Raw genomic sequence first — 16772 nt, forward strand, 5'->3', positions numbered from 1 at the left:
TTTTACCTTTTCAATATGTTTGTTTTGAATCTAAACGTTTCTTTCACATAGGTTATGATCTGTCCATTGACAAGTTTTTTAATGTACAATATGCCTTTAGTTTTCATGTGTTTTCACATGTTCTCAGAACTGCTGAATTCAGTGCTGTCAGTCAGGGTTAACAGTTCACTGACCCTGCAGGATAGGGACGATCAGATTGGTCACAACACATCCATCACTCAGGGTAAGCATAAAAATTTTGGTGACAAATAAACTTGTAATTCAGTAATTTGAAGTTCCAGGAGCTTTTGTGCTATTCCTTGTCATTAAATTAAGCCCTTGATTTTTCACATTAAGGAGGGGAAGAAAGCTAAGCATGTCACTTGAACGCTTTCCAAATCATCACATTATTGCGATGCATAAAAGTCCATGCGGGGCTCCTCTGGGACAGTCTTTGGTTTTGATGGAGGTATCCTAAGGACTGCTGCTGATAAGGACTTGCTCTTTTCATCAACACCTGGGTTGTGTTCTTGGTTTATATTAAAAATTTGAGCTTTAGTCTCCCACTTATAAAGTTTGTTCATCACTTTTCTTTGCAGTAACTTTCTGCCCCAACTGTATCCGTAATACTGCTTCCATAATTCTGCATACCATAGCCACTAGCCACCTGAATGTTAGTGCTTTCACAAGGAATGACAGTTTTCAGCAAGAGGCGACATGCACATGTTAGAGTTTTCAATGCTGAAAGTCCGCTCACAAAATCAGTTATGGGTAAACTCCTGTTGTCAACCCACCCCTTGGTCCAAGAGCTCTCATCTCCTGGCTCTATAGGATCAACCCTATCCAGTGTTATTCTCCTTCTCACTTTCAACATCCCGCAGTGGTGCTAATTCTTTCTCAGAAGCACTGGACTGATTCTGTGTACTAGACATGCAGTCACAACCAAATGTGTGCCCCGTGTAGAAGGTCACTATTCAATTGCCGCAGGTGTATTTCAGCAGCACCCATGCCTGGTGATGAAACATCTGTGGAAGAAATATTCTCTTTATTTTCATCATGAGTCTCAAGAGTAAAAGGGATATGAATCAATGAGGTCTCGTACTGAGTACCACTGCTACACATCGCGAGTCTCATAGGAGACCAATGTTTAATTGGTGAGCAGCCATCTATATAAGGACTTCTGATATACTGATTAGTAATTCCATTAGAATTTGTTCCAGATGAAGCATCAGGAGAATGAAAAGTGAACTTCCTTCGCTCTGAGAGCGGGGTCTTTCCTATGTGAAATGCAACTGGCGAGAAAGCGTGTGAAGGACTAGGTGAAGGGTTGGTTATACTTCCCACACTGTATTTTTTCGCACTAGCCTTAATAGGGCAAGAGGAAAACTGCCCCGAACCTGGTGTCTGTACAGGAGATAAATCTATTGAATAAAAAACTTTAACTGGGGCCTGAGCACTGCTATGAGGACTTCTGGGAGAAGCTGAAGGTAAAGAGTCAAGGTTGCTTCTGTTTCCATCAAAAAAGAGCTTTCTTCTGAGAGACGAAGAGCTGAGGTTTCCAGGAGACTGATCTGTAAATTCATCAGCTCCGAAATAGTCAACTAATATTTTCTCTAAATTAAAATCCACAGGAAGAGACAGCAATGTCTGACAAGCAGCATTGCATTTCTCAGAATGAATGCTCAACTTTATTTCAACTGGAGAATCACTTTTAATGCATTTACTGGAATGATACTCTGAAAGCTGTTTCCCTTCATGTTCAGTCCAAGGTGAAAGTACGATGACATCTTTAGTGAAAAAGGAGAATGACTTAAGTATAAAGCTTGACGAAGAATATCTTCTGGATCTATTTCTACAGGATTTATTACAGCTAGTTGATCTATCGACCATCTAAATTGCCCTGGAGTTGGTAATTTTGTTGATTTAAGAACAGAAGAACTGGCAAGAGTTTGTTCATGGAGATTAGAATAATCACTAGGACTTTCAAGAGGATTTAAAACAGGGATCCTCCCTGGAATTTCTGGTGTTATCTGCATTTTTGATTCTTTGACATCTCCTATAGTAGAGAGAGAAAACCGTGTGTATAAAAGACGCCCCAATACCCACTCTAGGGCGCTCCCAGGTGCCAAGCCCGAAGCTATTTGTTTTTCCCCCTGCCTCATCCATCCTTTTGAGAGATCTCTTTTTCTTCTAGACATGGTTTCTTCAAGGTGTGACCGTCTTCCTGTCTCTAATTTTCTGGAAGCAACTGATGTGTTTCTTTACCAATATTGCTTTCATGTCTGTGAAACAAGAGAGCATCTATTCCCCTCAACTCTAAATCCCATGCTCTTCAGAAGTTCTGGAGGACAAAACAGTAGCGTGTGCCCTGTGAGGATGCTGAGTTTTGCCTTTCTTGTCTTTTGTCTTTTTTTGTTCATAATTCTGTAGCTCCCCAGGCCATGGGTGTGCCCTCACTGGTGTTCTGTGCTCTCGTGAATATATACATATTAAAAATTCCTTTCTCATATTTTTAGAGGCATGTCAGGAGGGAGAAAAAGTAAAATCTAGGTTAAATGCATCATCCTTAACTTTTAATCACTATCCTGTTCAGGGCACAGAACTATGCAAGAGCTTGGGACAAACACTTCTTGAGTATGGAGACATCCTAGGCAGTCTCCAAACTCTGGAGCTGATGGAGAAAGAGCTTCTGAAAAAATTCTAAAATTCCACAAGGCAGGGATCATTTTATTTGAAGCTGTATCTTTCCCCATTCATCCAGAGTTTCATTTGAACACTTTGAATTCAGGATTTTTTTTTTTGTGTAATCCTTTTTATATATTGTGAATTCTATTTGCTAATATTAAGTTTTTTTTGTCTATAGTCAGGAAGATTTTTTCTTTTTTTTTTTTATTGTTGGGGATTCATTGAGGGTACAATAAGTTAGGTTACACTGATTGCAATTGTTAGGTAAAGTCCCTCTTGCAATCATGTCTTGCCCCCATAAAGTATGACACACACCAGGCTCCACCCCCTCCCTCCGTTCCTCTTTCTGCTCCCCCCCCATAACCTTAATTGTCATTAATTGTCCTCATATCAAAATTGAGTACCTAGGTGAATTCAGGATTTTTAAAAATAATATACCTACTCTTCTAAAATAAGACCTTCATGATGTAGTAAAAATATATTTTTGTTTTGTTTTGTTTTCTGAGTGAGAAGAATATGGAGAATTGCTTTTGGTGGTTAGGGAGTCTAAATCCATTTGTGAATGAAGCCATGTGGACAGAAACCTACAAACTGGAAGCCTTCCCTTTGTCTTGTTGACTCTGGCACTTTTCTCAAAGAGCCTATCAAATGGTGGGCACTGAACCCTGAGAATTCGTCTTTAGCAAGTATTTACTCACAAAGCAGGATGCAGCTGAGCTGAGCCTGGCAGACAGTTTGAAATCTAATTGCAGAGGTCCTGGGAATCATCTCAAGTAAAGTGCCTTGTGAAAGTAATAGGAACTGGATTTGGAGAGAAATCAGTCATGTAGTATTATACACAGGGCAGAATATTACTGAATTTTAATGATTCCAGGGAAAAAAAGAGCCAATGGTATTTGATGTCACAGGAAGACCAAATTGCTCCTCCAAAGCAATTATGTACTCTAGTATCCCCAAACATTGGAATGATTTCTGTTTTTTGAGAGATATTTTGTCACAGATTATTAAGATTAGCTTTTGATGAATGCAATTGCAAATTAAATAAGCATTAATTGGCTCGCCAACGTTCCAAAAGCAATCCAAGTGTCTTTTCTCTTTGCTTGTAATGAAAGCAGGGTTTTCTAAAGGTCAATATGTAGAAGCTCCTTCATTATAAATGGGCAGTCACATCTGTAAACTGGTAGACAAAATGCATCTAAGACAAGAAAGATTAGTTTACTGCTTAAAAGGCAGTTTAATTAATTGATTAATGCTGAATTAAAAAACAAGCTAAGGGCTTAAAAGCTCTAAGTTCAAGAGAGTGAGATTGTCTATTCCTGTGTTTAAAAGACTTTAGAAACACAGCATGCATTTATTCACCAAGTATAGTATGTACTGATTGCTGTCTCTGTCTCATGGATAATTCTAGGCATTAGGGCTATAGCAGTAAACTAAAGCAATTCCTGCTTTCCTTATGCAAGAATGTTGTCCTCACATTCTAGTGAGTGAAAACCCATATAGAATGTTAGATGGTTATGGTAAGTACTATGGGGTAAAGGAACACAGGGAAGAGGAAAAACACAGCCTAGAAGTGGGGTGACAAAGAGGAGAGGATGGTGTAAGAGGAGGCCTCACTGGGGAGATAGTTGAAGAAATGTCTGAAGGACATGAGAGGGAGAGCCATGCCCATACCTGGGGCAAGGCCTTTGCAAGTGAAGGAACCAGCAGTGTAAAGGCCCTGAGTTGGGAGTGTACCTCGTATGTCTGAGGAAGCAAGGAGGCCATGTGGCTGGAGCTGAGACTGCAAGGGGATGGGGAAGATGGGAGAAGTCAGAGAGGTAGGTAGTGGGGAGCTAGATTGTGGCCTTGTAGGCCATCAAAAGGACTTCGTTTTTTCATCAAAGTAAGATCAAAAGCTATCAAAGGAATGGTACAATCTTACTTATTCAAAGGATCCTTCTGGGTGCTGCTTTGGGAAGTAGAGCAAAGGGAGTAAGGAGTGCAAACAGGGAGACCAACAATAAAGAGGATAATGCCTTGGACCAAAGTGGTAGCAGCAGATATGCTGAGCATGGTTGAAGTTTGCATATATTTAAGAAGAGCCGATGGGACATTCTGATTGGGTTGGATATGGGGTATGAGAGAAAGAGAAGGGTGGAGAATGACTGCAAGATTTCTGGTCTGCAGTGGGCAGAATGGAATTGGAATTTTCTGAGATGGGGAAGGCAGCCTGTGTGGCAGATTTGGAGGGAATGACCAAGACTTCAAAGTGGGCATGCCGACCTTGAGATGCCTACTGGACAACCAGATGGTCTGAAATTTGGGAGAGTTGTTTTGACTGGTGATTTCTAACTGGGTATCATGAGCATTATTCAAAGTAATAGCAATAGATGAGATAGCAAGGGGGATAGATTTAGAAAAAGACCAAAGATGGAGCCTTGGGGTGTTCCAACGTTAAGGGTAAGAAGAAGGGGAGGGACTGAAAAAAGAGACTAAGAAGGAACCTCAGGGATAGGGAGAGAAACCAAGAGAGAATGGTGTCTTGGAAGCCAAAAGAAGAATGTACTCCAAGGAGGATGGAGTCACTAACTGAGTCAATGCTTCTGAGATAAGAACTCACAATTGGCTATTTGATTAGGAACTGTGGAAGTTACTGGTGACCTTGAAAAGAGCAGTTTCAATGGCATGATGGGAGGTGAAAACCTGATTGGAAGTGAGTATAACAGAGACTGGGGGAATTGCTGCAGAGAGCACAGAAACATAGGGCAGTAGCTGAATAAGCTGAAATCAGATACAGAGGTGAAGAGAGAGTTTTAAATTATAAATATCTCAATATATCCCCCCAAATTATAAATATCCCAATAACTATCCCCAAAAGATGAGAAATCTATTTTTAAAAAATAAAGTAACACCTAAAATAATAACTCCTTAAGGTCATAAAATATTCAGTGTTCTGAGAGAGGCAAGGTAGTCATCTCATTTAAGTCAGGATACAAATAGACCTACATAGAGCATTGATTGACGTCTCTTACCTGTCTTTTAATCTATAGGTTCAAGAAATATTGTTTAGAGATGGGAGAAACTACAGCAGGTTACAAGCTGGTGGGGGATAACAGGAAGAGGGAAACATGGATCAGATGTAGGACAGAAGAGGGAGGATTCCTAAAGCAATGACTTGGGGTTGTCAAGAAGGAATGGGATCCAGGTAAAGGGGGCAGGCTTGAGAAGTAACTTAAAATACATAAGATGAGACAGATGTGGGCATTGATGCAGCAAGATGGGTAAATGTGTTGGGGAGAGCCTGAAAAGTTCCCTTCAGGTTGATTTTATTCTCACGGAAGTAGAAATCAAGGTGATCAAGTAGACATGAGAATGAGGGAGAAGGACCAGAGACTTGAAGACGAGAGATGAGGAGGTGGAGCATGGCCATGCAGGAGAGTGAGAGTGTGAAGAGGGACATGGAACGTGAATGCTGTGCAGCTCATGAAGTCCACTTGGGGTGAGCAATTTGAAGAGAAACCATTTGCCATGCTCAGTTGCAGAAATTCAGGTCCAGAGCAGGTGGGTAGTTGGGCTACCCAGGCAAGGGTTGGGCTTTGCCAGGCAAGAATGAAAAGAGAGGGGTGAGGTCGTTTGCTGTGTGTACAAGTTAGTCCCAGCTTGTGGGACTTAAGCTGTGTGAAGAAAGAGCACGGATTTGAGGGAGATGACAGTGAAATGTTGGTGATGGAGTTCAGATCCTGGTGGGACCAAGGAAGTGAAGGAACTAGTGTATTCTATGGAGAGGGAGCAAAAGACTGCAGGATGTGTGAGACTGAGATTACAGAGCACCTGTGGTCATTGGTCATGATGGGTCTAAGGTATGATGACCATGGATGTGTAGTCTGGAGTGCAGTGGAACAAGCTTATCAGAGGTGTGGAGGTCAGAGGCCAAGGCAGAGTGAAGATGATCCATGTGGATATTGAAATCACCAAAAGTTACATGGAGAACCGTGTTAGAGAAGTCAATGACAGTGAGTCAGACGTTAAAGCCTTTAAGAAATGAGACAAAGGAGAAAACAGAGCCCTTGTACAGTGTTGGTGAGATTATAAATTAGTACAGCCATTGTGTAAAACACAATGGAGTTTCCGCAACAAACTGTAAATAGAACTCTATATGATCCAGCAATCTCTCCTCTGGGTTTATATCCAAAGGAAATGCACCCTGCCAAGAGATCTGCATGCCCATGTTCACTGAGCATTACTCACAGTAGTCAAGTATGGAAACAAACTAAGTGCCCATTGGTGGGTGAATGGATGAAGAAAATGTGATATGTGTATGCACACACACAATGGAATATTATTCAGTCCTAAAAAGGAGAAAATCCTGTCATTTGTGAGAATATGGATGAACCTAGAGCAGCAGTACCCAATCTTTTTGGCACAAGGGACCAGTTTCATGGAAGAAAATTGTTCTATGGACTAGGGGGCTGGGGAGGGATGGTTTTGATAGGAATCTGCAGGCAATTGATTTATTATGGCCTCTATGCAGCCAAACCTCTCTGCTAAGGATAATCTATATTTGAAGCCACTCCCCAGCACTGGCATCATCACCTCAACTCCACCTCAGATCATCAGGCTTTAGATGTTCATAAGGAGCGTGCAACCTACATCTGTCACACGAGCAGTGTATAGGGTCTGTGATCCTATAAGAATTTAACGCCACAGCTTGCCTGATAGGAGGCTGAGCTCAGGCGGTGATGCCAGCAATGGGGAGCGGCTGTAAATACAGATGAAGCTTCACTGGCTCACCCACCATTCACCTCCTGCTGTGCGGCCTAGTTCCTAATAGCCTGGAAGGTACCTGTGTGGCCTGAGGGTTGAGGATTGCAGACCTAGAGGGCATTATGCTCTATGGAACAAGTCAGACCCAGAAAGACAAAACTGTATTATTTCACTTACATGTGAAATCTAAAGCAGTCAAACTCCTAGAAACAGTAAAAAGGCGGTTGCCAGGGGCTGAAGGAGTGGGGAGAATGAGGAGGTTTGAGCCAAAGGGTATAAAATTTCAGTTATAAGATGAGTAAGTTCTGGGGACCTAATGTATAACATGGTAATTTCAGTCAATAGTAATGTATTTTATACTTAAAATTGCTAACAGGGAAGATCTTAAATATTTCCACAGCAACAAAATAGTTTATGAGGTGATGTGTTAACTGTGGTCATCACTTCATAATGTATATGAATATCAGAACATTGCATTGTCACTTTACATTTTTATTTATCAAAAACATTTTTTAAATTATGACAGGGTCTCCCCTAAGTTGCCCATGCTGGAGTGCCGTGGCATCATCAGAGCTCACAGCAACCTCAAACTACCGGGTTCAAGTGATCCTCTTGCTTCAATTTCCCTAGTAGCTGGGACTATAGACGCACACAGCCACACCTGGCTAATTTAAAAGAAAATTTTTTGGTAGAGACAGAGTCTGGCTATATTGGCCAGGCTGGTCTCGAATCCTGGCCTCAGGCAATCCTCCTGCTTCAGCCTCCCCAAATGGTGGGATTACAGGCCTAAGCCACTGTTTCTGGTCAAAAAGTATTTTTTAATGTAAAAAAATAAATGAGACAAAATGACTTTGATGTTCATGTACAATAACAACAAAAAGGTATTTGGGTGGTACTGTCTGATGGCGCACAATGCAAAAAGTCTAGATGGCACATAAGGCAAAGCTGAGGAGGGAGGATGCTCTGAAAACAATGACCAGGAGGAAGGTCATCTGCCCCAACCCTATTTTCTATAAACTGTGTATGCTTCTCAAATGCAAGTAAATAACTGCATGTTTTTTTTTGTTTTCACTCCATAGAGTGCCGTAGCGTAACAGCTCACAGCAACCTCCAGTTCTTGGACTTAGGCGATTCTCTTGCCTCAGCCTCCCAGTAGCTGGGACTACAGGCACTCACCACAACGCCCGGCTATTTTTTTTGTTGTTGTTGCAGTTTGGCCAGGGCCAGGTTTGAACCTGCCACCCTTGGTATATGGGGCCGGTGCCCTACCCACTGAGCCACAGGCGCTGCCCATAACTGCATGTTTTAACATCAGATACTCTACTTTAATTCAAAGCTATTGGTACCCACTAATAAATGTAATTTTTTCACATGATTGAATTGCAACACAAATTTACAGTTGTTCATCGGTGCTACTTAGCTACTGTGTTTGTTCATTTCCAGAGAATCCACAAGGAAACAGGTGTCTGTATTGTAACTTTAATGCCAAGACAAGCAACTGTTAAAAAGAAAACAAAACGGTTCTGGCTTCATCTTTTGGTCTGACTTGAAATTATTAATCATTCTTTAAATAGTTAATGAATTTCTGCTGTGGGCGAGGTGTTGTTCATGGCAGTGGTGTTACAACAATGGAAAAAAGTAGATAGAGATCCCTCTCCCATTGCATTTAGACACTGGGGAAGGAAGACAGGGAGCACAGAAGTATAGTAGTTTCCCCTTATCTGCAGTTTTGCTTTCCAAGATTTCAGTTACCTGTGGTCACCTGTGTTCCAAAAATATTAAACGGAAAATTCAAGAAATAATTCCTAAGTTGTAAATTGCATGCCATTCGGAGTAGCGTGATGAAATCTCTCACTGTCCTGCCGAGGACGTGAATCATCCTTTGCCTAGCAGATCCACGCTGCAGATGCAACCTGCCCTTGGTCACGTAGGAGCTCTCTGTTATCAGATGGAAAAAAACAATCTAGATAAGGTTCTGCCCTCTCCTCTGGTTAGGCATCCAGTGGTGGTCTTGGAGCATGTCTCTGCAGGTAAGGGGAGACGACTGTATCCTTATGTTAATAAAAAAAAAAAAAAAGAATGGTGCTCGCTTCGGCAGCACATATACTAAAATTGGAACGATACAGAGAAGATTAGCATGGCCCCTGTGCAAGGATGACACGCAAATTCGTGAAGCGTTCCATATTTTTCTATAACCCAGTTACAACCTAACAATAGGGGGAAGTGGGAAAGGGAGAGGGTGGGTGGGTAGAGGGAGGGGGATCGGTGGGATCACACCTGTGGTGCATCTTACAGGGGTATTTGCAAAACTTGCTAAATGTAGAATGTAAATGTTTTGGCACAGTAACTGAGATAACGCCGGAAAGGCTATGTTAACCATTGTGATAAAAATGTGTCAAATGGTCTATGAAGCGAGTGTATGATGCCCCATGATCATATCAATGTATACAGTTATGATTTAATAAAAAAAAGAATGTCAGGTGGTGATAAGTGTCTTGGAGAAAACAAAGCAGGGAAGTGGGATGAAGAGGGGTGGGCAGGTTGGGAATGAAACAGGGCATCCAGAGAAGACCTCAACGAGAGGCTTAGACTTCAGCAAAATTTGGAAGCAGGTGCAGGAGCCAGGCCGTGGGTTCTGGGAAAAGAGCCTTCTAAATGGAGGAAACGACTGGAACATGCTTGGGTGACCCGTTCAGTGTGGTTGGAGTAGAGCACCAAGGAGGCAAGAAATAGGAGATGAGATCAGAGAATGAGGTGTGGGCAGGGGACAAACAGCGTAGGTGTTTGAGGCTGGTTTTGAAGACTTTGGCTTTCTTTTTTGAGTAAGATGATAAAAACCTGGGGGTTTTAAGCAGAAACTTAAGAAAATGATTAAGTGAAGTTGGAGAATTATGACAGGTACAAGAATAATCATACATAGGGCTGGACATGTTGACTCAGGCCTATAAACCTAGCACTTGCAGAGGCTGAGGCAGGAGGATCGCCTGAGCTTATGGGTTAGAGACCGAACTGAGGAAGGGTGAGACCCTGTCTCTACCTAAAATAAAAAAATTAGCCAGATGTTGGGGCTGGTACCTGTAGTTCCCACTACTCAGGAGGCTGAGGCAGGAGGATCACACGTACCCAGGAGTTTGAGATTGCTGTGAGCTAGGCTAAGGTCTCTGCACTCTAGCCTGGGCAACAGAGTAAAAGTCTGTTTAAAAAAGAAAAAAATCATACATAAAAGGGGTGACCTGGTGGACCAGAAAGAGATTGTGTTCTCAGTGAGTTAGGGCTGGGTTTGCATCCTAGTGAGGGATGCAGTTGACTGCAGGAGACTTACCTGATTATCTTTGTACCTTACCTGCTTCATTTATTATCGGATAGTTTTAACTATAAGGTGATATACTGTTTGGAAAGAACTTAGCTCATACCTAAAGCTCAAAAATTGCTATAATTATTAATAAGAAATGCTTGCCTAAAGAGTCAGGTGATGACAAATTACTAAACTTTTTCTCGAAGTCTATATATACCAAGAAACAGCTTTATAACTCAGATATTACTAATATCCTCTTTTTTCTCCCTCTTACATTTGCATAATTACATTTCTTTTAATGTATGGAACACTGTAGCTTCCATGACCTATGACATCTCCTGGAGTTTACTATCCCAGCACAATGGACCCTGCAATGGGAAACTGCCCATACACTGCGGTTCAGTAAGGTCAGCGCTCTACCACAGTGACAAGAGGAAATTAGGGCACTTTACTGCCAGGAGTCAGGTGCTGAAACACGAGCACATGTGCAATCTCCTCCCTTCTTGGCCTCACAACCCATGTACCCATACAAATAGCCATTACCACAGTGGCCAAGCCATTCCTAAGAAATGAAAAGTCCCCTTCTTAAAGTGTTTCCTTCTTTCAGACTTAGAGGCAGAACATAATTAACACTGGATTTTTACCACTTGGCAGAGACACTGTTGGGATGAAAGCTCTCAAGTACCATGTTTCCTCCTCACCTGGAATAAAACTCCCAGAAGAATGAAAAAATTGAGTATCCATCCATATCTACTGGGTAGGAGCTGTGTGTCTGAGTATACTCCCCAGAAGCTGCTGCTTGTGTTTCCGTACTCAAATAATTAAGATATGGGCAAAATAACCAAAAATCGAGAGGTAATTTTGGAGAGGTTAGAATCCCTTGGGCTTGAAAGGATGAAATAAAATTTATGTTGAAATGTTTAACATGGAGGCTAGTAGGCACTCACTAAAAGGTAGTTTTTGTTTTTTCTTTTTTTGAGGCAGAGTCTCTACCCAGAGTGAGACTCTGGGTAGAGGGCCTTGGTGCCATAGTTCACAGCAACCTCAAACTCTTGGGCTTAAGTGATCCTCCTGCCTCAGCCTGCTAGTAGAACAGACTAGCCCACCACAATGCCCAGCTAGCTTTTTCTGTTTTTAGTAGAGATGGGGTATTGTTCTTGCTCAGGCTGGTCTCTCCTGGCTCAGGCAATTCGCCTGCCTCAGCCTCCCAAAGTGCTAGGACTATGTATGCTTTAAGTTGAGAAGAAGAAACAGTAAAGAAATATGTGTCCTTAATTGCTCTTTGTTATTCACACTTATCGCTGCTAAGGGCTCCTGGCTAAAATCATATGACTAATTAATAAAATGGTTCAGAATGTACATGGTTTAGAACATTTTGCTAGTGTTTTCCTAGGATTCGGACACAGAAAAAACAAAATTATGTTTACCTTGATCAATATTGATCAAAGTAAAAAGCACTTGCTTAAATAAGTAACTTTAGCAAAACTATGTTATAAGAAACAGTGTACTGATTTGTGAATTATTTTCATAGAGATGACACGCTATCCTAGTTTACTTTCTGGCCTGGCATGGATATGAACACATTTATTCAGACTCAATCCCCTAAAATAAAACGTACCACCTTCGGAGGCCATTGCCCTAGGACCGTGGCTTCCAGTATTCTGGAGAACTTCTCCTTTATTTAAACCAAAAAGCGAGAAAGATGTTACTTTTAGTTGGTTGAAGAAATACAAAGGGTTGACTGATGTTGAGGATCTTTGCAATAACTCCTTCATCTCGTTTCCACCGAGATACAAACCACTAATTGAGGCCTACGCTGCAAATAATTTCCTAGTAGTTGTAAAAGTAACCTTGCCATTATAGACTGCTTTGATTTAAAGGATTGATCTTTTTTTTTTTTTTTTTCTCATATCAGTGGCTATGGTAGTAAGAGGTGCTGCTGATCAATAAATCAGGGTATTTGGGAGGAGCCAAGTGTCTTGAGTTGTCAGTACAACTTTTCTGTTTGAAAGATTCCTAGGGCTAAAGCAGACTATCCCCTGCTCTTGCCAAAAAGTCCTCATGCACGCCATTTTGGAAAGATAATCATCTATTGCTCTTCAAATTCTTCCTCAATCTTCCTCTCAGCTCCTTTGCTGTGCCTCTGGAGAGGTGACTTAGGAGGGACAACTGACTTTGGGTGCTTCCCCCACAACCCAGCTCTCTTAAAATGGGTCTGGCTTGGTGTCCACATTGGGTACTACTCAAAGCCTGTTTACCTTGTTTCTCCAGCTCATTTCATAGCTGATGAGCCAGAGTAGCCTAGCAGACAAACCTCCTCTGGCTTTGTATCGGCAGGAGGTTCCCTTCTCCTCCAAGAAAGCTGCTCCAAGAGTTCCACTTGGCAAGCACATAAAGAAAGACAAGGAGCTCCAGGCCAATTAGCTTCTGGGGTCTTGAGTTTTCTCCTGAGGGAGGTCTGGTCCCTGCTGTATAGCCAGCAAGTACAGATGAGCAGTCCCAGGCCAGGACAGAGGTATCTAGGACTAATATTGTCAGGGCTGAGGGTGAGCAGAGGTGAAAGAAAGAATGCATGAGGGTAAGTTGAAGAGGGCTACAAACTATGATGGGTGATGCAACTACTGCTACTATTTCCATGCTGAGTCAGATCACGTTCCCAAAAGATGATTTCAACACACCTTTCAAATACTGTCTTTTGGCCCAGGTTATTTTTTTTTCCTCTCTGAATATATCCTATATGTTCCTGTAGACCTGCCTTGTTCTTTCGCTTACAATATCGATCTGCCTCTGTTCTGGCTCTACCCCTCTCCTGAAGCCCATCTCAAATTCTTCCTCCTTTAAAAAGGCATCTGCTGATCACCCTCACCAGAAATGGTATCTTGGGTCTCTAAATACCTCTATGGCTCTTTGTATGTTAAACTTATAATTACTTACTTAGATTTCCTCTGAATTTGATTTCAATCTCTTTAAAAGCAGAGGCCAAGTCTTATCCTTATAGCCTTGCTGGAGTTCAGTAGAGGCATAGTAAAATCCTTGTGGAATAAGTGTGTAAATAAACTCTTTGCATTAGTTTATTTCAGATTAGCCAGCTCTCCTTAGGAAGGGAAGAGAAAAGGGAAAGGGAGGATAAACTAGAGATGGCGGAGAGCTTCTGATTAGGACCAAAATCAAACTCATTTAGGTCAAAAATCTTACCCTGGACCACAACTCAATAATAGACAAATGACCCGAGATAAAAAATGAGCAAAAAATTTCAACAGGCACTTGCCAAAAGAAAATGTACAAATGATTAATAGGTGCATGAAAAGATGTTTGACATCATTAAGAATCAGGGAAACAAAAATTAAAACTACATTGAGATACCACTGGATGCCCACTAGCGTTGCTAGAATGAAAACAATTAACAATTAAAATCATTAGACAACATGAAACTCTCTTATCTTGCTGGTGAGAATAGAACACAGGACAACCATTTTGGAAAACACTGTAGCAGTATTTCCTATAAAGTTAAACACACATCTATCCTACGACCTGTTAATTTTACTCCTACATTTTTATATTAGAAAAATAGAACACTTTTAGGAGGGAGAGTGAGGCATGAGGGAACTTTTTGGGTGATAAGAATGAATGTTGTAAGTCTTAACCAGGATAGAGTAACATAGTTTTGTCAAAACACATTAAACTGTACACTTAAAAACTGTATGTCATTGTATGTAAATTTTGCCTTATTAAAGAAATAGTTTTGCCCAGGATCAACCTGGAAGATTGTGTATTGAGCTGTGAGCTTCAGGCATGCTAGAAAGAACTCTGGCAAAAATGTTCTGCTATCTAATAGGATAGTCTTACGAAGATCATGAAGAGTTAAAAAAAGAAAAGCAAATAAATGTATTTTTTTCTAAGCCAAGAAAGATGGCAGTGCCATGACCTTTGGATTTTCAAATGATTAAGTTGATCAGCTAAAAGCAACAGTTTATTTTTGAAGTTTATTTTTGTTAATATATGTAATACAAACTCAAGGATGTTATCACAGAGATTCTCTCTTCTTAGGAGGTACTTATTCACCATTATTCTAAATGGTATTAAAGTGGGTTACATAATTTAGAATTTACAGAACTCTGGTTACTATGAAAGGCATTGCATTTCAGTGTGTTCTGTTGGTTATAAATACCAAGAGCTTCTCTTTCAAAATAAGATAAAAAGAAAACAAGGTGATCAAAAATGGAAAGTATAAAAATAGAAAGTGAGATTGTATATCTTGATTATTCAGTAAATATTAAACTCCTCAAAGTAAATAAAAAAGGATTTCTTTTTAAATGGCAAAGACTGGAGTAATCGATTTTCCCACTCTAGATGTTACATCTGTTGTATATTACATTCTTTTTTGAGAAATGATCTTGAAAAAGGTAATAAATTAAGTGGGCAGGTTTTGTTTTTGTTCACTACTAGAGATGACTGTATTCTTCCACAAAAATCTGTAGGAGGCAGAAATCTATGTGGCATCCTATTCTCTTTTGTTTAGATGGAGTTAGGTTTTCCAAGTTTGGCTTTTATAACAAATGACAACCAAACCATGGCTACTTGGTGTTTAGTTATAACTCATCAAATATTTATTGAACACATATCTTCTCTCTTGAGATTACCAAAAGTAGAAGACATAGTGAATTTTCTTTTGGATCTTAAAATCTTGGAGATAAAGTAATGAAGATCTTGACAAAAGATCAAGACAGGAATTAAAAGATGTCAGAGGGCCATGAATGACTAGGCACCAAATGCATTTTAAATAACTATATTTGGAATTTGAGCAATGAGACTGGACTCTTCTTTGTTCATTTCATATTTTCCTTCTACTGTCCTCTTAAATCTTGACATCTCCATTTTCTTCCCTTCCTATGCTTTATGGCTTATTTTTTTAATTTAATTTTGATTAAAATGATGCACTGATCTATTGTGCTAAAAAAGCAAATTATACTGGAAACTTAATAATACAGTCTAGCCCCTCTAAGCAATCTGGTGTCTGATGGCTCAGTAGCAGCCACCTTCAACTCTTGGTGTTTCCTTCCATGACTATAAATATTTCTTGGTTCATTGGTTTTAGATTTTATTCACTGACTCTCTACTATAGAGGAAGAGGATTCTGGTCTCTTCTATCACTCATTACCCACATGTATTTCCCTTCCTGACACCCTTCTAGTTTCCCAAAATAGGTTTAGAACATATTTGGTTAAACTCTTACATTCAGTAATTTTTTTTTTTTGCAGTTTTTGGCCGGGGTGCTGGGTTTGAACCCTCCACCTCTGATATATGGGACCAGTGCCCTACTTCTTTTGAGCCACAGGCACCGCCCAACATTCAGTATTTTTGAGACTCAGTACATACATGAGGTGAAAATAAGATGGAGGCTGGGCAGACTAGACACAGCTGGTCTGGCCAGTTTAGGTCCCACATGACCTTCAACTCATCTCCCATTTTTATTGTTTTACAAATTTAGTTCCCACCCTAAAGAAAGGAAGATTAGGAAATAAACTTTTGAATTGGAAATGTTGTAACAGGTCACTGAGTTGTGCTGATTATTATTTAAGAGTTAATGTGGTCTTTGCTTTGAAACTTTATGTATAAAACTGTGATTTTGGGAGACTTTACATCCTTCGTATTAACCTGGATGGAAGTGGAAGACATTCTTCTTAGTAAAGCATCACAAAAATGGAGAAGCATGAATCCTATGTACTCAATCTTGATATGAGGACAATTAATGACAATTAAGTTTATGGGGGGGGAGCAGAAAGAGGGATGGAGGGAGGAGGGTGGGGCCTTAGTGTGTGTCACACTTTATGGGGGCAAGACATGATTGCAAGAGGGACTTTACCTAACAATTGCAATCAGTGTAACTGGCTTATTGTACCCTCAATGAATCCCCAACAATAAAAAAAAAAAAAAACTGTGATTTTGGAGATTGAAGAACAGAATAATCTTGGAGAGGCTACTCTCACGAAGTGTGGGCCTATCCCCATCTCGGCATATTGGCTGACAGGCGGCCTGACCCTCTTTGTCCAGCAACATTTCAGTTATTCAA

The 16772-nt window shown here is 40.6% G+C and overlaps 1 protein-coding gene, 1 non-coding gene and 1 pseudogene across 2 annotated transcripts in view; 1 reads left to right on the forward strand and 2 right to left on the reverse strand.

The window, feature by feature from the left end:
* TSHR (thyroid stimulating hormone receptor) overlaps positions 1-16772 on the reverse strand; it is a 204199-nt gene that overhangs the window by 8952 nt on the left and 178475 nt on the right. The gene's annotated exons all lie outside the window — the stretch shown is intronic.
* On the reverse strand, positions 563-2177 carry LOC128593805 (protein aurora borealis-like; annotated as a pseudogene).
* Positions 9490-9596, forward strand: LOC128594996 (U6 spliceosomal RNA). Its single transcript, XR_008382692.1, has one exon. It is a non-coding gene; the product is annotated as a U6 spliceosomal RNA (small nuclear RNA).

The sequence above is a fragment of the Nycticebus coucang genome, chromosome 9, assembly GCF_027406575.1.
Source record: "Nycticebus coucang isolate mNycCou1 chromosome 9, mNycCou1.pri, whole genome shotgun sequence".
NCBI classification, from domain to species: domain Eukaryota; kingdom Metazoa; phylum Chordata; class Mammalia; order Primates; family Lorisidae; genus Nycticebus; species Nycticebus coucang.